Source organism: Somniosus microcephalus, chromosome 5 (genome assembly GCF_052327205.1).
Source record: "Somniosus microcephalus isolate GS21.2 chromosome 5, FLI_Smic_1.0, whole genome shotgun sequence".
NCBI lineage: Eukaryota > Metazoa > Chordata > Chondrichthyes > Squaliformes > Somniosidae > Somniosus > Somniosus microcephalus.
This window is the reverse complement of record NC_140991.1, coordinates 210,567,152-210,590,551: the sequence shown is the minus strand read 5'-3', so window position 1 is coordinate 210,590,551 and position 23,400 is coordinate 210,567,152.

Here is a 23,400-nt window from a genome sequence, read left to right as displayed (position 1 = left end):
ATTACAAATGCTTCCTATAATCCATTACTACCTGAGCCACTTGCAAATTGGCATAGGGACAAACAGATCAAAGGTTTAAATGCATGGCTGAAAGAGTGGTGTGGGAGGCAGGGGTTTTAATTCATGGGGGACTGGCACCAGTGCTGGGGAAAGATGGAGATGTTCCGTTGGGATGAGCTCCACTTAAACCAGGCTGGGACCTCTGTTCTGCCGAATCGAATAACTAGGGCGGTAGATAGGGCTTTAAACTAATAATGGGGAGGGAGGGTGCAGGTAAGGGTAAATTTATAAGCCTGAAGAGAAAAGTCAAGGCTATAGAGCAGAGTAGCGATTTGGGTAAAATCAAGAAGATTGTCAGGAAGGGACAGAGAATTTAATAGTGTACAGTACTGTCCATAAAGCATAGGTCCATAGTTGATGGTGATGGTATGTGAAAAATGCACCATCAATTTATGTTAGGCCTAAGATTCATGAGCAATGTAGGATATATGTTGGAAAGCGAGGAATTACAGAAAATTAACTATCAAGTGACAGGGAGGATCACATAAATTCTAAGTACTGTGAGTGTGAGTGAGTTATGTCAGCTTCATTACAAATGCTTCCTGTAATCCATTACTACCTGAGTCATTTGCAAATTGGCATTGAAGGCATTAGTGACTATGGCCACATCAGGGAAAAATATTAAAATGTTAAAATTATAGGCGCTATATCTGAATGCATGACGCATTCATAGCAAGATAGATGCAATTAATGGCACAAATAAATGGGTTTGATCTAGTCGCCATTGCTGAGACGTGGTTGCAGGATGACCAAGGTTAGGAACTAAATAATCCAGCGTATGTGACTTTTAGAAAAGATAGGCAAAATGGAAAAGGAGGTGTGGTAGTCCTGACAATAAAGGATGAGATAAAGGCAGTAAGGAGAAAGGATCTTAGCCCAGAAAATCAGGATGTAGAATCAGCATGAGTGGAGCTAAGAAATAACAAAGGGCAGAAAACACTGCTGGGAGTTGTTTATAGGCCCCCTAACAGTAATTGCAGTTTTGGACAGAGCATCAATCAGGAAATTAGAGGCACATGTAACAAGGGTAATGCAATAAGCCTGGGGGACTTTAATCTTCATATAGACTGGACAAACCAAATTAGCAAAAGTAGCTTGGAGGACAAGTTTATGGAATGCATTCGAGACAGTTTTCTAGAACAATATGTTGAGGAACCAACTAGGGAACAGACAATTTTAGATCTAGTATTATGTAGTAAGACAGGGTTAATTAGTAATCTTATGGTAAAGGATCCTCTGGGGAAGAGCAATCATAATATGATAAAATTTCATATTAAGTTTGAGAGTGATATGGTTAAGTCTGAATCTAGGATCTTAAATTTAAACAAAGCCAATAATGGAGATATGAGGGGCAAGTTGTCTGCGGTAGATTAGGAAATTAGATTAAAAGATATGACAGTATATAAGCAGAGGCAAACATTTAAAGAAATAATTCATAATTTTCAACGAATGCACATTCCCTTGAAGAATAAAAACTACTGGAAAAGTGATACAGCCATGGCTAACTAGAGAAGTTAAGGACAGTTTTAGATTACAAGAAGAGCTTACAATATTGCCAAATAGAGTAGTAAGCATTGGGATTGGAAGGGTTTTAAAAATCAGCAAAGGATGACCAAGAAATTGATAAAGAGGGACAGCATAGAATATGAGAATAAACTAGTAAGAAATATAAACAGATTGTAAGAGCTTTTACAAGTATGTAAAAAGGAAGAGATTAGTGAAAGTAAATGTGGGTCCCTTTGAAGCAGAGACAGGAGAAATTATAATGGGGAGTAAGGAAATGGCTGAGACATTAAACAAATAGTTTGGCCGTGATTTTGCAAATAGATGCGGCTTGGGAGCGGGTCAGCTGGTTTCTGGGTTCCAGTCCCTCCCCCAACTGCATCTGGCCCATGGACATAATTTTACGTCGATTGGCCTTGTTAAGCCTGCCCTGTGGGCTTGCCGACATATTAAGAGGAAGCCAGTCAGATGATGTCATTTGATGATGCGTCATCTGCCGGTTTTCTTAAAGGGACCACGCACAATCTTTCTTTGACAGCTCATTTCTCAGTGTTTGACAGCATTGAGGTGCTGCAAACACTGACAATCACTGTACAAAGGTGAGCTCTTGCACCTAGGCTCTCTAATGACTTCCTCCATAGGCTAGAACAGATGGCAGCTGCAGGAGGTTACAGAAGTGATCTGTCACTGGTGAGAGAGGTTCTCCCAATGAGATGGGACTAGACAGCCAATTCAAAACCTGTTACCTACAGAAAAGTGTAAATGCATTAAAAATGATTTTCCCAACTTTTTCTTACCTCTGAAACTCACCAGTGCACCATTGGATCCTTCACACCACTTCTGCAGCTGTCATCAATGCAGAAACATGACAGCAGACTCACAACATGCCACACCTACCTGGCGTGGTGTCCGGACATCGGGGAACCTGAGGCAGAATCGGCAAAATTTTAAAAAAGCCTGTTAACAACTATCAAATACCTGATAACATCCAGGTAAGTGGTTATAATCCTCTTCCTGCCGCTAGGTGTCGGGTCCATGCACAAACTGGGGACCCGACACTTGGGAAAATTGATTGGAGGCGGGTTGACAGCGGGTTTCCTACCTGCTGTCAATCTTTGCAATTTTGACAGCGGTCCCGCCTCCAATCCTGCACTCTGAGGACCATCAAAATTCCGGCCTTTGTGTCTGTCTCCACAGTAGAAGACACAAGGAACATATTAGAAATTGTGGGGAACCAAGCGTCTAATGAGAGTGAGGAACTTAAAGTAATTAATATTAGTAAAGAAAAAACCACTGGAGAAATTAATGGGACTAAAAGTCAACAAATCCCCTGGACCTGATGGCCTACATCCTAGGGTTTTAAAAGAGGTGGCTGCAGAGATAGTGGATGCATTGGTTTTGTCTTCCAGAATTCCCTAGATTCTAGAATGGTCCCCGCAGATTAGAAGGTAGCAAATGTAACCCTGCTGATCAAGAGGGGAGAGAGGGAGAAAAGAGAGAACTATAGACCAGTTAGCCTGACATCAGTAGTAAGGAAAATGCTGGAATCTATTATTAAGGATGTGGTAACAGGGCATTGGAAACTCACAATGGCCCAGAAATTCAGGTCGGGGGCTTCCCGCGGGTGCAAGCCTCCAACCTGCACTTACCTTGCACGCCGGCCATTGAGCTGTGGGCCCGCGTGGAATTGCGATCCTGGGTCTCCTCCAACTGCCGGCGCACCGTGCTTGTGTATCCCAGGGGCGCAGTTAGTTCGATGCGTCCCCTGGGATCACGTGGGCCATGGAGAGCCAATGGTAGCAGGGAATGCTTCATTCATAAGTTTGACAGGAAGGGCTGTCAAACCTATAAATACTATAAGCCCCAAAAATCACTAAATCTTCAAATAAATTTTTAAAAAACATCACATTTTAAAAATAAACTATAAATTACATGAAATAACTATTTTAAACAATAATTTAAATTTTTGAAAAAATTAATTACATTTTCTAACAGGGCTAAAAATAAACTTACCTTTCTTTAAAGTATTTAAAAATAATAAACCTGTGGAAAAAATGTTTTAATTTTAATTAATTCACCACTTACCTTGTAAATAGCAAGCCTTGCGACTGCTTTTTACATGTCTAACTTCTGGAGACTTACCCTCCCGGGAAAACCTGCAAAAAAAATGTAAGTTCGATGCACAAGTGCTGCCTCTCCTGCACACACGTTCGACTTCTGAACCCCTTCTTTCAGGGGAATGGAAGTGCCAGTTTCCCGCGCATGCACAGTGCATGCACGAAACTGGCTCTTCCATTGGGCTTACGGGTGAGTACCCCATGTGTACTCACCCGTGGAGACCCGAATTTCTGGGCCAACATGATTAGGAAGAGTCAACATGGTTTTATGAAAGGAAAATCATGTTTGACAAATCTATTAGAGTTTTTGAGTTTGTAACTAGCAGGATAGATAAGGGAGAACCTGTGGGTGTAGTATATTTGGATTTTCAGAAGGCATTCGATAAGGTGCCTTACAAGAGTTTGTTACAAAAGATTAGGGCTCATGAGATTGAGGGTAACATACTAGCATGGATTGAGGATTGGTTAACGTGCAGAAAACAGAAAGTAGGAATAAATGGGTAATTTTTTGGATGGTAGGGTATAACTAGTGGAGTGCCGCAAGAATCAATGCTTGGGCCTCAGCTATTTACAATTTACATCAATGACTTAGATGAGGGGACCGAGTGTAATGTATCCAGGTTTGCTGACGATATAAAGCTAGGTGGGAAAGTAAGTTGTGAGGAGGATACAAAGAGGCTGCAAAGGGATATAGTGACTGGGCAGGAAGGTGGCAGATGGCGTATAATGTGGGGAAGTGTGAAATTATCCACTTTGGTAGGAAGAAATGAAAAGTAGAATATTTTTTAAATGGTGAGAGATTGGGAAATGTTGGTATGCAGCAGGAATTGAGGGTCCTTGTACATGAATCGCAGAAAGTTAACATGCAGGCACAGCAAGCAATTAGGAAAGCAAATGGTATGTTAGCCTTTATTGCAAGGGGGGTTGGAGTATAAGAATAAGGAAGTCTTATTGCAATTATATAGGGCTTTGGTGAGACCACACCTGGAGTACTTTGTGCAATTTTTGGTCTCTTTACCTAAGGAAGGATATACTTGCCATGGAGAGGGTGCAACAAAGGTTCACCAGACTGGTTCCTGGGATGGGGGGATTGTCCTATGAGGACAGATTGAGTAGGCTAGGCCTATATTCTCTAGAGTTTAGAAGAATGAAAGATGATCTCATTGAAACATACAAAATTCTTACAGGGTTTGACAGGGTAGGTGCTGAGAGGCTGTTTTCCCTGGCTGGAAAGCCTAGAACTAGGGGTCATAGTCTCAGGATAATGGGTTGGCCATTTAGGACTAAGATGAGGAGAAATGTCTTCACTCAGAGGGTTGTGAATTTATGGAATTCTCTACCCCAGAGGGCTGTGGATGTTCAGTTGATGAGTATATTCAAGACTGAGATCGATAGATTTTTGGGCATTAAGGGAAACAAGGGACATGGGGGTAGGGCGGGCAAGTGGAGTTGAGGTAGAAGTTCAGCCATGAGGGGCTGTATGGTCTACTCCTGCTCCAATTCTTATGTTCTTATTTTCTGCTCTGCTACAGATTTTATTTTACCAAATTCCTGAGATTTATTTTAGAAATTATGCTATTAATTAATAACAGGTAGCATAGTGGTTATGTTACAGGACTAGTAATCCAGAGGCCTGGACTAATGATCCAGAGACACGAGGATTCCCCTCCACAGTGGTTGATACGGCCCTTAACCGTGTCCGTTCTATCTCCCGCGCTTCTGCCCTCACCCCTGCCCCTCCCTCCTGGAACCACGATAGAGTTCCCCTTGTCCTCACCTTTCACCCCACCAGCCTTCACATTCAACGGATCACCCTCCGCATTCCCGCCACCTCCAGCCTGATCCCATCATCAAACACATCTTCCCCTCACCTCCCCTTTCAGCATTCCACAGGGACTGCTCCCTCCGCGACACCCTAGTCCACTCCTCTATCATCCCCAACACCCCTTCTCCTTCACCTGGCACCTTCCCGTGCGAACGCAGGAGATGCAACCCATGCCCTTATTGTTAAGCCTGTGTGCTCCAGTTGTATTAAGATTAATTACTGACACAGACTACAAGAATAAAGTTCAACAGGTCTTTACTAGTTGGAGGTCAGGACTATACTAAATACAATATCACTACACAGTACTTATATACCGGTGGTCACCACTGGTATTACGTATACAGCAGCCAGAGAAAGTAGTACATCTCTTAAGGTGGAACAGGCTTAAGTTCTCTTAAGGTGGAACAGGTTACATACACCACAATCCTCCCTTTTTAGCTTAACAGTCATATCCCCATTTAACAAAACATAATAACATATATACATATATAACTTCAGGTATAAACAGTTCAAAGGTTCAGTCTCTCAGGAGGCCTTCTGATTCGGTTTGGATAACGCCTTTCAGTGGTCTCTGATTCTTGTTGCTGAGGTGACTCTTCTCGTTGGTTTCCTATGTATTGGACGTCATCATCAGGTACAGTCCCTGCCGAGGTAGATGCTTCAGGTTCATTAACGTCTTCCACAGTTGTCTCTGTCGCAACCATGGGTTCGACCCTTGCTCTTGATTCTACCAGTTGATCCGCATGACGCCTTATCACATTGTTACCAATATCTACTGTGTACATCAGAGGTCCTTGTCTGGCCCGAATTGTTCCGGACTGCCATTTTTCGTTTCCATAGCCCCTTGCCAACACTGGTTGTCCTACGTCGAAACTTCGAGTGGACTTGTTATTAATATGCCGGAACTGTTTGTTTTCCACTTCCCTCCGCACATTTGGTTTTAACAAGTCCAACCTGGACCGCAACCTCCTGTTATAAAACAGCATGGCAGGACTTTGGTTAGTCACTGCATGAGCGGCGTTTCGATATGCCATTAGGAAATTGTCCACCTTGTGTTGTAAGGGAATCTGATCATCGTTCATGGCCTTTATTGCCTTTTTGAATGTTTGGACAAATCTCTCAGCCAACCCGTTTGTCGCCGGATGATATGGGGCAGAGGTATAATGTTTCACCCCATTCTTCTTTAAGAATTTTTGGAATTCTTCCGACACGAACTGTGGTCCGTTGTCTGAACATATCTGTTCAGGCAATCCGTTCCTTGCGAATATTGTTCTTAACACCGCAATTGTCTTTTCTGAAGTAGTGGCATTCATCTTGATCACTTCTGGCCATTTGGAATGTGCGTCCACCGCAATTAGGAACATGGAGTCCATGAATGGACCAGCAAAGTCAATATGTACGCGTTGCTATGGGGCTGAAGGCCATTCCCATGGGTGTAGCGGTGCGATCGGAGGTGCATTTTGCACTTTTTGGCACCCAGCGCAGCTTTTTGTCAACTCCTCTATCTGTTGGTCAATGCCCGGCCACCATACATAAGCCCTAGCAAGACTTTTCATCTTAACTCCCCCCAGATGACCTTCATGCAGTTCCTTTAGAACTCTTTCCCGTAACTTGGGAGGAATAATCACTCTTGTCCCGTACATCAAAGTACCATGGCAGACGGACAGCTGGTCTCGCCTTGCCGAGAATGCCGGTAACAGAGGATCACCATGTGTTGGCCATCCCTTCACTGTCACCTCGTAAACTCGGGACAGTGTCGGGTCGTTCCTGGTTTCTCTTTCAATACTTGCATTGGTGACTGGTAAACACTCGATGATGGTCGAATGAAATAACTCAACAGGGTCAACTTTCGTCGTCTCTTCTGCTTCAGGTAGTGGCAGGCGCGACAGCCCATCAGCATTGCCATGCTGCTTTGTACCTTTGAATTCTATTTGATATTGATGTGCCCCTAGGAAAAGGGACCATCTCTGGAGTCGCTGTGCTGTCATCACCAAAACACCCTTCTTAGGGTTAAAAATGGATACCAACGGCTGATGGTCTGTCAGAAGTGTGAATTTTTGGCCCTGCAGGTAATGATTAAACTTCTTCACTCCTCATACAAGGCTGAGAGCCTCCCTATCGATCTGCGCATAGTTGCGCTCAGCGGAGGTCAATGATCTGGATGCAAACGCGACTGGCCTTTCCGTGCCATTTGGCAACTTGTGTGAGAGTACTGCCCCAATACCATATGGAGAAGCATCACAAGCCAACTGAATAGGCAGTGTCGGGTTGAAGTGAGCCAACACTTCCTCTGAGGTGATCAATTCTTTGCTTTTGCGAAATGCCTTCTTACAGTTTTCGCTCCATTCCCATGGTACCCCCTTCTGTAAAAGAGCGTTCAGCGGGTGCAGTACCGTGGATAGATTCGGTAGAAACTTATGGTAATAGTTAATCAATCCCAGAAATGACCTCAACTGAGAGACATTATCCGGAGCGGGAGCCTTTACAACTGCCTCTATCTTGTCAGGAGACTTATGAAGCCCCTCCCGGTCAATGACATGACCACAGTACGAGATCCGCTTCTGAAAGAACTCACATTTCTGCCGATTAACTCTAAGTCCATACTCTTTCAGTCTGTTGAGCACCAGTTCCAAGTTTGCGAGGTGTTCTTCATCACCATCACCTGTAATCAGAATATCGTCCAGGTAACATTGTGTGCCTGGAATTCCCTGTAATACCTGCTCCATGGCCCTCTGCCAAATTGCCGGAGCCGATGCCACTCCAAAAACCAGCCTATTATACCGGTACAAACCTCTATGCGTGTTGATCGTGAGGTACTGGCGTGACTCTTCTTCAACCTCCATCTGCAAGTACGCCTGCGCCAGGTCTATCTTGGTGAAGTGTTTCCCGCCAGACAACGAAGCAAAAATATCCTCAATCCGCGGAAGCGGATACTGCACCGTGTGAAGCACCGGATTAACGGTGATCTTGAAATCTCCACAGATGCGAACCTTCCCTGGTTCTCCTGGCTTGTTGCTCGAAGGACGTTTCATAACGGGAACAATGGGCATAGCCCACTCACTCCAATCTACCTTAGACAGTACACCTGAACGTTCTAGCGCTTCCAGTTCCGCTTCTACAGTAGGTCATATTGCATAGGGTACCGGTCTGGCTTTGAAAAATTTTGGTTCTGCATGTTCATCAATCTTGATGTTTGCCGTAATTCCTTTCAGTGTTCCCAGTCCTTGCTGGAACACCTCTTTAGCATCATCCAATATTTTGGACAATCGTTTAGGTTTGACATCTGTTTCCCCGGAATCTACCGTTAGTGCTTTTAAGGAGTGCCAGTCCATATTCATTTTCCTAATCCACTCCCGTCCCAGTAGTGGTGGACCTCCTTCAGGTAGCACATATAAGTCCATTACTTGGCTTTCTTCGCCCTTGTGGACCACTTTTACCTCTATCTTTCCGATGGGGTACACTCTTTGCCCCGTGTATGTTTTCAATATAATCTCCGTATCCCGTAGGGGAATATGTTGGAGTAACCTTTTGTAATCTTTCTTATTCATGACCGTCAATGCCGATCCAGTGTCCAATTCCATCTTTACTTGGACTCCTGCTATCTGAAGAGTGACCCAAATTGTCTGGAGATCTGCATCCTTACCAACGTTGTGTACTCTTAAGCTACCCAGTTCATTACTGCTAGCGTCTGAATCTGACTTCTGTTCGTTCGAACTGGTCTTTGTCACCTTGTGCACCTTTATGTATTTTCCTTGCGGTGACTTTTTGTTGCTGGTCTTCTTTCCTGACCGGCATACTTTAGATATGTGGCCAAGCCTGCCACACGTTCTGCATTCTTGGTTTTTAAACCAACACTGGTTCTGATCGTGTGTTGTCTTTCCACAACGATAACATTTTACAGTACTCAAACCCAATTTATTTGTACTGAGTTCCGGTGACCGTAGCTGCATTACTGCCGTGCCTCTCGCTGCGGCTTTGTGCGCTGCTGCCATAGTGGCCGCTTTCTCAAGCGTCAGCTCATTCTCCTCGAGCAGTCGCTTTTGTGTATCTTCTTTTAATAATCCACACACAAATTTATCTCTTAGCGCTTCTGTCAGTCCCGTTCCAAACTGACAGTACTTTGCCAGCTTACGCAATCCCATTAAATATTCAGCATTGCTTTCATCCTTCAGCTGCCTTCTGCTGTAAAATTTAAATCATTCCGCTAGCATCAGCGGCGTGGGGTCTAGATGATTTTTCAGGACAGTAACAATCTCCTCGAACGTCTTATCCGCCGGTTCATCTGGTGATAAAAGGTGTTTCAATTGCCCGTATGTCTTCGCCCCCATTAAGTTCAATAAAGTTAGTGCTTTCTCTGCATCTGGAATTTTATTTGCTTTACAATAATTTTGTATGCGTTCTACATACATGGCCCAATCTTCGACGTCGCCATCAAAGGTATTAATGTTCCCATGTTTAGGCATCATTGCAATTTATTTTATCCCAAGATGGCGGCTTCCCGCTCTTGTCTTCGTCCTCTGCCTACAAAATGGCGGTTTTCCCGTGCTTGGCGGTCTTCACCCACTGGCTGCAATGGCGTTTGGCGTGCCGCTGCTGCTCCCCTTTCCCAGCGCTTAGTAACTCCCCCGACGCTGTCTCCGCTTCACCGTGGCTCCCTCGGGCATTCGCGCTTCCCTGATGTCACGCCTCGCAGCCCTTCTTGCAGCCCGGTTATTAGCACCAGCTGCGTTCGCCTTCACCGCGGCTCTCGCGCCTTCAGTCGCCCCAGACGCTGCACCTTTTTGGCCCGAAAGCGGCCCGACCCTTATCACCAGCCGCGATCGATGTCCCCGCGCTGCGCCTTTTGGCCCGAATGCGGCCCGGCCCTTATCTCCGGTCGCGATCGATCTCACCGCCCTTATTCCTCCATCTTCCTCCCCCCGTCTGTACAGCCAACGCGGCCGACTTTCTGCTCGCATCGCTGACCGGCTTACCCACCACCGAGGTAAAAAGAAGACAGCTGACTGCCGCTGATGGAGGCTTCGAGTTCAGGATGTCTTCTGCACTCCGGGTTCTCGATGCCTGCCGCGCGACGTGTCTTCCAGCAGGGTGATGAGGGTGGTTGCCTCTCTTCGACGCCCGTTCTGTGGACGAAGCCGCCGTGGATATAAACTGCCGCAGGGTAAGAATCGGACTCGTCGCCACTGTTAAGTCTGTGTGTTCCAGTTGTATTAAGATTAATTACTGACACAGACTACAAGAATAAAGTTCAACAGGTCTTTACTAGTTGGAGGTCAGGACTATACTAAATACAATGTCACTACACAGTACTTATATACCGGTGGTCACCACCGGTATTACGTATACAGCAGCCAGAGAAAGTAGTACATCTCTTAAGATGGAACAGGCGTAAGCTCCCTTAAGGTGGAACAGGTTACATACACCACACTTATAACTTCCCACTGTCCAGGGCCCCAAACACCCTTTCCAGGTGAAACAGCGATTTACTTGTACTTCTTTCAATTTAGTATACCATATTCACTGCTCACGATGTGGTCTCCTCTACATTGGGGAGACCAAATGCAGATTGGGTGACCGCTTTGCGGAACACTTCTGTTCAGTCCGTAAGTGGGACCCCGAGCTTCTGGTTGCCTGTCACTTTAATTCACCACCCCATTCCCACTCAGACCTCACCCTCCTCGGCCTCATGCATTGTTCGATGGAAGCTCAGCATGAGTTCGAGGAACAGCACCTCATCTTTCGATTAGGCACTTTACAGCCTTCTGGACTCAACATAGGGTTCAACAATTTCAGACTATAACCTCTGCCCCTATCATATATATATTTTTATCCACACTTTTGTTCTGTTCTTCTCTCCCACATGGCAGCTGTCTTCCATTCTGCCAGCACAATTTACACTTCATCTAGAGCCATTCTTTGTTTCTTAACCTGTCCCATTACCATCTCCTTTTGCCTTGAATATCTCTTAATGTCTCTCAATGTCTCTTAATCTCTCCTGCCTTCTATCCTATCACAGGCCTTCCCTATTGTTCTTTCATCCCCTCCCCCATTTCCCAGCCACTACACTTGCTTAAAAATCTGTTCCATTTCCTGCTTTTTTCCAGTTCTGACGAAAGGTCATTGACCTGAAATGTTAACTCTGTTTCTCTCTTCACAGAGAAACAGAGTTAACAACAGGAAAGCAGATTATTATTTGAATGGCAATAGATTGGGAGAAGGGGAAGTGCAAAGAGACCTGGGTGTTCTTGTGCACCAGTCGCTGAAGGTAAGCATGCAGGTGCAGCAGGCGGTTAAGAAGGCAAATGGTATGCTGGCCTTCGTAGCAAGAGGGTTCGAGTACAGGAACAAGGATGTCTTGCTACAGTTATACAGGGCCTTGGTGAGACCGCACCTTGAGTACTGTGTGCAGTTTTGGTCGCCGTACCTGAGGAAGGACGTTCTTGCCATGGAAGGAGTGCAGCGAAGATTCACCAGGCTGATACCTGGGATGGCAGGAATGACGTATGAGGAGAGGTTGTGTCGATTGGGCTTATACTCACTGGAGTTTAGAAGATTGAGAGGGGATCTCATCAAAACCGATAAAATTCTGTCAGGCCTGGACAGACTAGATGCAGGAAGGATGTTTCTGATGGCTGGGGAGTCCAGAACCAGGGGTCATAGTCTAAGGATAAGGGGTAAGCCATTTAGGACTGAAATAAGATGGAATTTCTTCACCCAGAGAGTGGTGAACCTGTGGAATTCTCTGCCACAGAGGGCGGTGGAGGCTGTTGGATCCGTGGTTCAGTGGATAAATAATTAATGGATGCTGTACATAAACAAATAACAGGTCTTTACTGGAGAAGGGCAATCTCTAGACTGGAGTACAGAGGCATGCGCACAGCTTATATACCGGTGTGGTTACTGCCGGTACTACAGTATACAGGAGCTGTAAAAAGTAGTTCTGACTTAAAGCACATACACTACAATTCCTCCCTTTTTAGATTAATAATACCCCTTAATATTCAAATAACAATTACATTTTTACATGTACATTCAATAACAAAAGTCCATTTATAGATTCAGTCTTTGGGGCGGCTTCCTGACCCTTTCGGGATAGCGCCTTTCCGGATGTTCTTGTTCTTGGTGCAGAGGCGATTCTGACCCCCTTTCATCGGGTAGTTCATCAGGTTCCACTGCTACTGGGTCTGAAGTAGATACTACCGGTATGTCGGGTTCATCCCCAGGTACTCGAGACATGGGGTTGACGCATTCCTGTGATGCTAAGATCTGATCGACGTGGCGTCTCACAATGTTCTCCCCGACATCCACTGTGTACATTAATGGCCCCTGCCTTGTACATATTGTTCCGGGTTGCCACTTCTCTGTTCGATAGTCCCGGGCCAAGACTGGTTGCCCTACATTGAAGCTCCTTGTCGGCTTCTCGTTGATGTGCTGGAATTGTTTGTCCTCAACATTTCTTCGCACATTTGGTCTGAGCAAGTCCAGACGAGATCTCAACCTTCGGTTAAAGAACATCATGGCTGGGGTCTGGTTGGTAACTGCATGTGTCGCGTTTCGGTAGGCTAATAAGAAATTGTCCATCTTATGCTCTAGTGGAATTTCCTCATCGCACATGGCCTTTATCGCCTTCTTAAAGGTTTGTACGAACCTCTCAGCCAATCCATTGGTGGCTGGATGATACGGGGCGGATGTGTAATGCCTTACCCCATTCCTTTTCATGAATTTTTGGAACTCATCAGACACAAACTGTGGTCCATTATCAGAGCAGATCTGCTCTGGCAACCCGTTTCTTGCAAATATTGTCCGTAGGACTGCAATCGTTTTCTCTGTAGTGGTTGAAGACATCTTTATCACCTCAGGCCACTTTGAATGAGCATCCACTGCTATTAAGAACATTGAGTCCATGAATGGACCAGCGAAATCAATGTGCACCCGTTGCCATGGAGAGGAGGGCCACTCCCATGGGTGTAGAGGGGCATGTGGTGGTGCATTTTGGACCTTCTGGCATCCTAAGCAGCTCTTAGTTAGGTCTTCGATTTGTTGATCGATTCCGGGCCACCACACATAAGCCCTAGCAAGGCTTTTCATTTTCACTCCCCCCAGATGACCTTCATGTAGCTCATTTAGCACTCTCTCCCTTAACTTGGGTGGAATCACCACTCTGGATCCACACATCACTGTCCCCTGGCATACTGACAGCTGTTCTCTTCTGGATGAGAATGCTGGCAAGAGTGAGTCGCCATGTGTTGGCCATCCCCTCACCGTCAATTCATATACCCGTGACAGCGTCGGATCATTGCGGGTCTCCTTCTCTATATCCGTATTTATTACTGGCAATCGTTCAATTATCGACGAATAAAATATCTCGATAGGGTCCACTGCTGGTGCTTCCTCCACATTAGGCAGTGGCAGGCGCGATAGCCCATCAGCGTTCCCATGCTGTCTCGCGCCTTTATATTCTATTTCATATTGATTCACCCCTAGAAACAGGGACCATCTTTGTAACCGCTGTGCAGTCATTACTGGCACGCCCTTCTTAGGATTAAAGATGGAGACAAGTGGTTGGTGGTCAGTCAGCAAGGTGAACTTCTGTCCATGCAGATAGTGGTTGAATTTTTTTACTCCCCATACTAGGCTGAGGGCCTCCCTGTCAATCTGGGCGTAGTTGCGCTCGGCTGAGGTTAGTGACCGAGACGCAAAGGCTACTGGCCTCTCCAAACCGTCCGGGAATTTGTGCGACAGCACCGCTCCAATGCCGTAGGATGATGCATCACATACCAAACGAATTGGTAGTGCTGGGTTGAAATGGGCCAACACCTCTTTTGATGTGATCAATTCTTTACACTTCTGGAAAGCTCGTCTACGTTCCTCATCCCACTTCCATGGTACCCCTGTTTGCAGTAGGGTGTTCAGCGGGTGTAATACCGTCGACAAATTTGGTAAGAACTTGTGGTAATAGTTTACCAGCCCGAGGAACGACCTCAGTTGTGACACATTTTCCGGTGCTGGAGCCTTGACTACTGCCTCTATCTTGTCAGGGGACTTATGTAACCCCTCTTCCTCGATGACGTGGCCGCAATACGAGATCTGTTTCTGGAAAAACTCGCACTTGTGGCGATTAGCTCGTAGCCCATATTCCTTTAATCTGGCGAGCACCTTCTCCAAGTTAGCGAGGTGATCACCGTCATTTTCGCCCGTGACCAAGATGTCGTACAAATAACACTGGGTCCCTGGAATCCCTTGCAGGGCCTGATCCATGCCCTTTGCCAGATAGCCGGAGCCGAGGCTATTCCATCCACCAGCCGGTTGTATTGCTAGAGACCTTTATGGGTGTTGATCGTAAGGTAATATTTCTAAGCTTCTTCTACCTCCATTTGCAAGTACGCCTGGGCTAGATCCATTTTTGTGAAGCGTTTACCACCAGATAGCGAGGCGAAAATATCCTCAATTCGTGGAAGCGGATATTGCACCGTGTGAAGGACTGGGTTCACTGTCACCTTAAAATCCCCACAGATGCGGACCTTCTTTGGTTCCCCAGGCGTATTACTCAACGACCTCTTCATTACAGGAACGATGGGTGTAGCCCACTCGCTCCAGTCCACTTTGAACAGTACTCCTGAACGTTCCAACCCTTCCAGCTCTGCTTCAACCTCTGGTCTGATCGCATAAGGCACTGGTCTGGCCTTCAGAAACATTGGGCTTGCATGATCCTCTATTTTAATTGTTGCTGTTATTCCTTTTAGTGTTCCTCGTCCCTCCTGGAACACTTGTTTTGCGTCAGTTAGCATTTTTGACAGTCGTCCAGGTGTGACATCGTCATCCTTTTTGGCCTCCACCTTCAGTGCCTGTATGGAATGCCAATCTAAATGTATCTTCCGGATCCATTCACGTCCTAGCAGTGGTGGTCCTCCATTTGGCAATACATATATATCCATTTTAGCTATTTCCTGACCTTTATATGTCACTTTCACCCTTATTTTCCCTTTGGGGTAGACTTTTTGCCCCGTATACGTCTTCAAGACAATCTCTGTAGCTTTCAAGGGTATGTGTGAAAATAGCCGCTTGTAGTCTCTTTGATTTATGACTGTTAGAGCTGACCCTGTGTCCAATTCCATTTCCACTTGGACTCCGTCTATCTTGAGTGTAACCCAGATAGTCTGGTGATCCTCCATTTCGGTTACATTATGTAGTTTCAGTCAACCCAGCTCCTTGCTTCCAGAGTCTGTGTCACTTTTCTGTTCGTCTGAACCACTGTCCATCACCTGGTGTACCTTTTTGTACTTCTCCTGTGGAGATTTCTTACTGTTGGTTTTCTTCCCAGACCTGCAGACTCTTGCTATGTGTCCTGCTTTCCCACACTGTCTGCACACTTGGTCCTTGAACCAACAATCTTTCTGGTCATGTGTTGTTCTGCCGCAGCGATAGCACTTCCCTGTTCCATAGGTCATTTCGTTGGTGCCATAATCTTGCGGTCTCCGTTGTATCTCTGCAGCGCCCCTTGCGGCTGCTTCGTGTGATACTGCCATACTGAAAGCTTTGTCCAGCATAAGGTCCTTTTCTGATAGAAGCCGTTTCTGGGTTCCTTCACTTTGTAGCCCACACACAAACTTGTCCCTTAACGTGTCTGCTAGTCCCGCTCCAAACTGGCAGTATTTCGATAGCTTGCGCAGTTCTGTTAGGTACTCAGCATTGCTTTTGTCTTTGTGTTGGCTCCTTTTATGGAACTTAAATCGTTCTGCTATCAGCAGCGGTGTGGGGTTTAAGTGGTCCTGTAGGATTTCTACTATGCTTTCAAAATTCTTGTTTACCGGCTTCTCTGGGGTTATTAGATTTCGCAGTAACCCATAAGTTTTTGCACCCATGGAATTTAACAGAACCAGTGCTTTATTAGCATCTGGCACTTCATTCGCCCTGCAGTACACCTCAATACGTTCCACATATGTCACCCAATCTTCGACTTCATTGTCGAACGTAGAGATACTGCCACTCTTCGGCATCCTTGGTTGTGCATTAACTATCACCAATGGCACCTCCCGCGCTTCCCCTTCTTCTCCGCTGGCACAAAATGGCGTCTCCCATGCTTTCCTTCCTTCCCGCGCTCGCCCGTCTTCTCCGCTGCGGCTTCACAAAATGGCGTCTCCCGCGCTCTTCCATCTTCTCCGCTGCTCAATGGCGCCTCCCGCGCTCTCCCTGCTTCTCCGCAGCTCAGTGGCGTCTCCCGCGCTCTCCCTGCTTCTCCGCGGCTCAATGGCGTCTCCCCTTGCTTCGCCCCGCGGACCCTGATCAGCCCGTGATCCCTGGCTGTGCTCTGCGTGTTCTTCTCTTGATATTTGTCGACGCCGCTCAGTCTAGAACCCGACTGTTTCTTACCCTCTCTCTCTCCGGTTTTGCAGTATTTTTCCTCGACGATGCTCGGTGATCAACCCCCGGTTGCGCCCTGCTCTCTTCACCCTTTTTCTTACCCCATCGACGCTGCCCGGCTCTCTCTCTCTGCCGTCGGTCGGCTCCAGCCGCTGCTGCTCGGGAAGGGTCTGCTCTGGACCTGTCGTCGGTCTCTTACTGCGCATTGAGGCTGGGAAACCAAGCCCGGCTCGCCACAGCCTCCCCAGTGAAGTTGGATCTCTGCCTGACTGCTGGGCGGTTGCTCGCGGTCGACGCCCGTGTTCCTGGACTCGACAATTTTTTTTGTTTTTTTTTTGTTTAATGTTGCAGGTAGATTCGCATCAACACTCGTTGCCACTGTTGGATTCGTGGTTCAGTGGATAAATAATTACACGGATGTTGTACATAAACAAATAACAGGTCTTTACTGGAGGAGGGCAATCTCTAGACTGGAGTACAGAGGCATGCGCACAGCTTATATACCGGTGTGGTTACTGCCGGTACTACAGTATACAGGAGCTGTAAAAAGTAGTTCTGACTTAAAGCACATACACTACAGAGGCCAGTTCATTAAATATATTCAAGACAGAGTTGGATATATTTCTTAAGGCTAAAGGGATCAAGGGATATGGGGAGAAGGCAGGGACAGGGTACTGAACTTGGATGATCAGCCATGATCTCATTGAATGGCGGAGCAGGCTCGAAGGGCCAAATGGCCTACTCCTGCTCCTATCTTCTATGTTTCTATGTTTCTATGTTGCCTGACCTGCTGAGTTTCTCCAGCATTTTCTGTTTTTATTTCAGAATTCCAGCATCTGCAGTATTTTCTTTTTGTATAAGTTATTTACGGATACTGGCATTTATTTTGTTGACCATTGAGTGTTGGCTGTGGCTCAGTGGGTATATATTTGCCTCTGAGTCAGAATGTTGTGGGTTTAAATCCCACTCCAGTGACTTTTGAGCACATAAATCTAGGCTGACACTCTGAGGGAGTGCTGCATTGTAGGAGGTGCTGTCTTTTGGATGAGACGTTAAACTGCGGCCCTGTCTGCTCTCTCAGGTGGATGTAAAAGATCCCATGGCACTATTTTGAAGAGCAGGGGAGTCATTTGTTCGATAGACTCTGGAACAGTACCCATGGATTGGCGGGTAGCTAATGTTACCCCACTGTTCAAAAAGGGTGGTAGAGAGAAAACGGGGAATTACAGACTGGTAAGCCTGACATCGGTAGTGGGGAAAATGCTAGAGTCCATTATAAAGGATGTAATAGCAGAGCACTTCAAAAAAAGTGACCGGATCGGACAAAGTCAACATGGATTTACAAAAGGTAAATCATGCTTGACTAATCTACTGGAACTTTTTGAGCATGTAACTGGTAAAATAGATAAGGGAGAACCAGTGGATGTGGTGCATTTGGATTTTCAAAAGGCTTTCGATAAGGTCCCGCATAAGAGATTAGCGTGTAAAATTAAGGCACATGGGATTGGGGGCAAGGCGCTGACTTGGATAGAGAATTGGTTGGCAGACAGAAAGCAAAAAGTTGGAATAAACGGGTCTTTTTCCGAGTGGCAGGCAATGACTAGTGGGGTATCCCAGGGATCGGTCCTTGGACCCCAGCTATTCACAATATATATTAATGATCTGGATGAGGGAACTAGATGTAATATCTCCAAGTTTGCAGACGCCACAAAGCTGGGTGTGTGTGTGTGCTGTGAGGAGGATGCCGAGAAACTTTAGTATGATTTGGACAGGTTGGGTGATTGGGCAGAAGCATGGCAGATGCAATATAATGTGGATAAATGCGAGGTTATCCACTTTGGTGTCAAAAACAGGAAGGCAGATTATTATCTGAATGGCAATAGATTGGGGGAAGGGGAAATGCAACGAGACCTGGGCGTCCTTGTGCACCAGTCGCTGAAAGTAAGCATGCAGGTGCAGCAGGCGGTTAAGAAGGCAAATGGTATGTTGGCCTTCGTAGTGAGTGGGTTTGAGAACAGGAACAAGGATGTTTTGCTACAGTTGTACAGGGGCTTGGTGAGACCACATCTTGAGTATTGTGTGCAGTTTTGGTCGCCTTATCTGAGAAAGGATGTTCTTGCCATGGAAGGAGTGCAGCGAAGATTCACCAGGCTGATACCTGGGATGGCAGGAATGACGTATGAGGAGAGATTGGGTCGATTGGGCTTGTACTCGCTGGAGTTTAGAAGAATGAGAGGGGATCTCATCGAAACTTACAAAATTCTAACAGGACTAGACAGACTAGATGCTGGAAGGATGTTCCCGATGGTCGGGGAGTCCAGAACCAGGGGTCACAGTCTAAGGATAAGGGGTAAGCCATGTAGGACAGAGATGAGCAGGAATTTCTTCACCCAGAGAGTGGTGAACCTATGGAATTCTCTACCAAAGAAGGCAGTCGAGGCCAATTCATTAAATATATTCAAGAAGGAGTTGGATATATTTCTCAAGGTTAAAGGGATCAAGGGTGAGAAGGCAGGAACAGGGTATTGAATTTGGATGATCAGCCATGATCTCATTGAATGGCGGAGCAGGCTCGAGGGGCCGAATGGCCTAATCCTGCTCCTATCTTCTATGTTTCTATGTTTCTATGTTTCATCCCTGGTGTCTTGGCCAAAATTTATCCCTCAATCAACATCACTAAAAACAGATTATCTGGTCATTATCACATTGCTGTTTGTGGGAGCTTGCTGTGGGCAATTTTGGCTGCCACATTTCCCACATTACAACAGTGACTACACTCCAAAAATATTTCATTGGCTGTAAAGCGCTTTGAGACGTCCGGTGGTCATGAAAGGCGCTATATAAATGTAAGTCTTTCTTTTTTTGAAGACTCGGAGTTATCAACCATTGATCTAAATCCATACTTTAATGAACCATCATTTAAAAGGTGCTGCATGTGCTGCAAGCATAATGATTTAGCTTTAAATTAAACTGATAAATAAAGACAAACTAGTTCCAATGGCTGAAGGGTCGATAACGAGAGTGCACAGATTTAAGGTGAATGGCAAAAGAACCAGAGGCAACATGAGGAAAAACGTTTTTAAGCAACGAGTGGTTAGGATCTGGAATGCACTGCCTGATAGGGTGGTGGATACAGATTCAATAGTAGCCTACAAAAGGGAATTGGATAAATACTTGAAGGAAAATAAATTGTAGGGATATGGGGAAAGAGCTGGGGAGTGGGTCTAACTGGATTGCTCTTCGAAAGAGCTGGCACCGACTCGATGGACCGAATGGCCTCCTCCTGTGCTGTACTATTCTGTGATTCTATGGGCTGGATTTTGTCAGCCTGTAGGGGGTTTCTCTTGCTTACTCTGGTCTCCTGCCAGGCTTCTTGCAATAATTACCCGTGAGTGGTTCGACCCACTCGCCCCTACGGTTCTAGACCTTGGACTTAGGTGCAGGGAGCTGTAGTGCAGAGAAAACTCAATAGACCAGGTCGAATAGCACGAAATGGATGCCTTTATTGAACAGTTTGCAGCATTATAAAATACATGTCATATGCACAGATTAAAGCAACTACAAGCATGCACACATCTATAAACTTAACTCTATAGAAATGGGGAACACACGGCACATCATGAAAGGGGTAACACATTACAATTACCCTTAACCCCCTCCCCTAAACCTAACTAAGTTTCGATTTGAGGGACTCGGGATTATGCTCACCACTTTAAGAATTGTGAAAAAGGCTTTGCAGCCTTTCGACACAGCTTTCCGTCGTCACGTGGGTTTGGAAGCTTCTGGCGCAGCTTGTTTTCCTCTTGGTTCTCCTGCGATGGAGGCAGCCGATACAGCCTTGGTGAGCGCTCGCCACGGATGGATCCGTTACCGATGTGATGTTGAAGAACTGGGTGTACTCTTCTCCGGCCTGGGTCGTCGATGATCTCCCGACAAAAATACCCGGGCCTCCCTTGTCGTCTTCCTGTCGTGGCCGGGCCTTGCCTGGCCGAAGCTCCCAAAGTCGTGGAACACACGGCTGAACACCCCGCTGGACACCGTTTACCGAACCACGAACCGAACACGTTCCGAACCGAAGAAGAAGTACCGATGGACTTTACTCAATCCACAGTTATACTTTTTTGGAACATTCTTATCTCCCGCCAAATCATAGTCCTGTCTTTGTAATAATTTTGGCGGGCAGAACTCTCTGCAGGGGTGTTTTGTCTTCATAACGGGAGTCGGTGATAGCTTAACTGGCCTTCCTGGGCCGATGATGTCTTTGCTTTGTTACCGTAACTTGGTTTGTATATTGATCGGTCTGGAGATTGCCCTGGATGGCTGTTAAACGGCTTCTCTTTGTACAGTGTAATGGGTTAAAGCGTTCGTTCAATTGTCCACCCATTTCTTGATGGGTCTCATCCTGCCACCCAAATCTGTCCTGTACTAATAATCTAATCAATATGTATGCTCAGTTCCATGAGTTTCGGCTTCCCGAAACTGGTTTTCGCGGGCTTTTAATGCTTTCAATCCACAAGCCTGTCTGGCTTGCAGTAACAGAAATTCAAATGGTCCCAGAAGCTGGTCACGAGGTCTGGCGGCCATTTTGTGTGCCCTTTTATCAAAGGTTTCTCTGTATAAGCTTCTTTTGGTCAATAAAGCTGTTTTATTAACCCTATTTTCCTACGTGATTATTTAATGAAAATTTCGCGAATCTTACAGTTCCTCCTGTGATACTGATAGCTTGCTTAAAGTATCAATAACCCTTGGTGAGCAAATTTTCCCTGATTCCCCACATCCAAACATTCCTGGTAATTAACTATCTATGACCCCCATGACACATGCAGTTCCCATTTCAGAAAAAATTACATTGTGTACAGTTGGACGACCATAGGCAGTACTACCTCAAACTATAACACATTCATCTATCAGATGTAAAGGGGCCGATACCCCTTACACCACCTGCATACACATTTTATTAATCAAAAATAGAAAACCGATCAACGGTTATAACACAACAGTATTCATACACTTAAATCATATAGTAACCAAAACCAAGAGTGGAGGGACGCTTTATCCTTTAATACCTAGCAGCTTAAGCGGGGGTCTCTTCACCCACTCGTACATAGCGTTCTCTCCATTCTCCTGTGTTCTCGTGCCTCTGGAGGCATTTGCCTCTCTTGCAATGCACGAACAGTAAATATATTACAATCAAAACCTGACACACTACTAGGGTGTGGGATGCTATTCTAATCCAGGGCGGGATCTCTATATTAGTGAACAGGTCCCACCATGGTGGGGTGACTATGTCTAATATGTCTTTCCCTATCTCCAATGTCTTCTGCTCTAGTGTGTAAAAATGCTTCTGTGAGACTATTACGGCTTTTAAAATCTTGGTGAGGTGTTCGGGGAGAGGGGGAATGACATAACCAAAATGCGCAACGAATCGCTGAAAATCCATGAAATTCTCTTTTACAGTGAGGTGAACGGTGGAAGGTACAGGAATGGGGACAATTCGCTGTTGTGCCACTTGAACTTCAGCCCTGGGTTTGAAACAGAAACTGCTGTCACTGACCGGACACCACCCATGCTGTCCGTGGTGGTAGTGAGGCGCTGCAGTGGTAACACAGTATGTTCCACCTCTGATATATGCCACCTGCGGGGGCACATGGTCTTTTGCCATTGCCTCCATGGTGCAATTTACCGGCTTCACGCTAGCGGCTCTGAACCCGCACTGTGGTTTTAAAAAGGCATTCAAGTGCTGGGGACACAGGATGATGTGTGCTCCCCGGCTTCGACACCCCGCGAGGTCGGTGCCTGTCATTGTACGCTCCCATCTGATGACATAAGGCGGGACCACTGCGTAACGGATGTGCGCACCCCCCTGAATGACTCCAAGGTTCTCCACCCTGTATACCGCGGCGGGTTTTGCTGTGGGACCCAACACCGGCATCCTCACCACTATTCCCATGATAGTGTGATTCGAGCGTCCACAGTCCACTGGGACTGGGTATGCCTCTGCAGCTAGTCTGAGCTGGCACGGACTTAATGTGTTCTCAAAAGGGTGGAGCGCTTGCAAGTGCTTATTGCTGATCCAGGACGGGACCAAACCTTGTTTTAAATCCTCCAGATTACTGCGGCCCTCGCGCAGTAACCACGCCCCATATAGCACACAAGCCTCGTTCTGTGCAGCCTGATCGGACGCATTCCGATCCTCCCTAATGAGTGCATTTACCATTCTAGCGTGTTTCTCCAGCTCAGCGATTATTTCTTTTAAGTGTAGTGTCATGGCCTGGTCCTCATGTAGCTCAGAACCCACTACCTTATTTTCGTTTGTCAGTATGTTCCTTAACTGGGCCTTTAGACCATTAATCTGTGTCTGCAGCTCCACGTTGTCTAGAGCGTTGACAACAGACGTCCCGGTACTAAAAGCAGTGAAGATGTCATTTACAGTACCCCTTCTTTGCCTCCCTACCCAATCCAAAACTTCCTGTGGTGTGGTGTACAATTCGGCTTTGTCGATGTCGGCAAAGTCAAACTCATAAAATTGTCTGA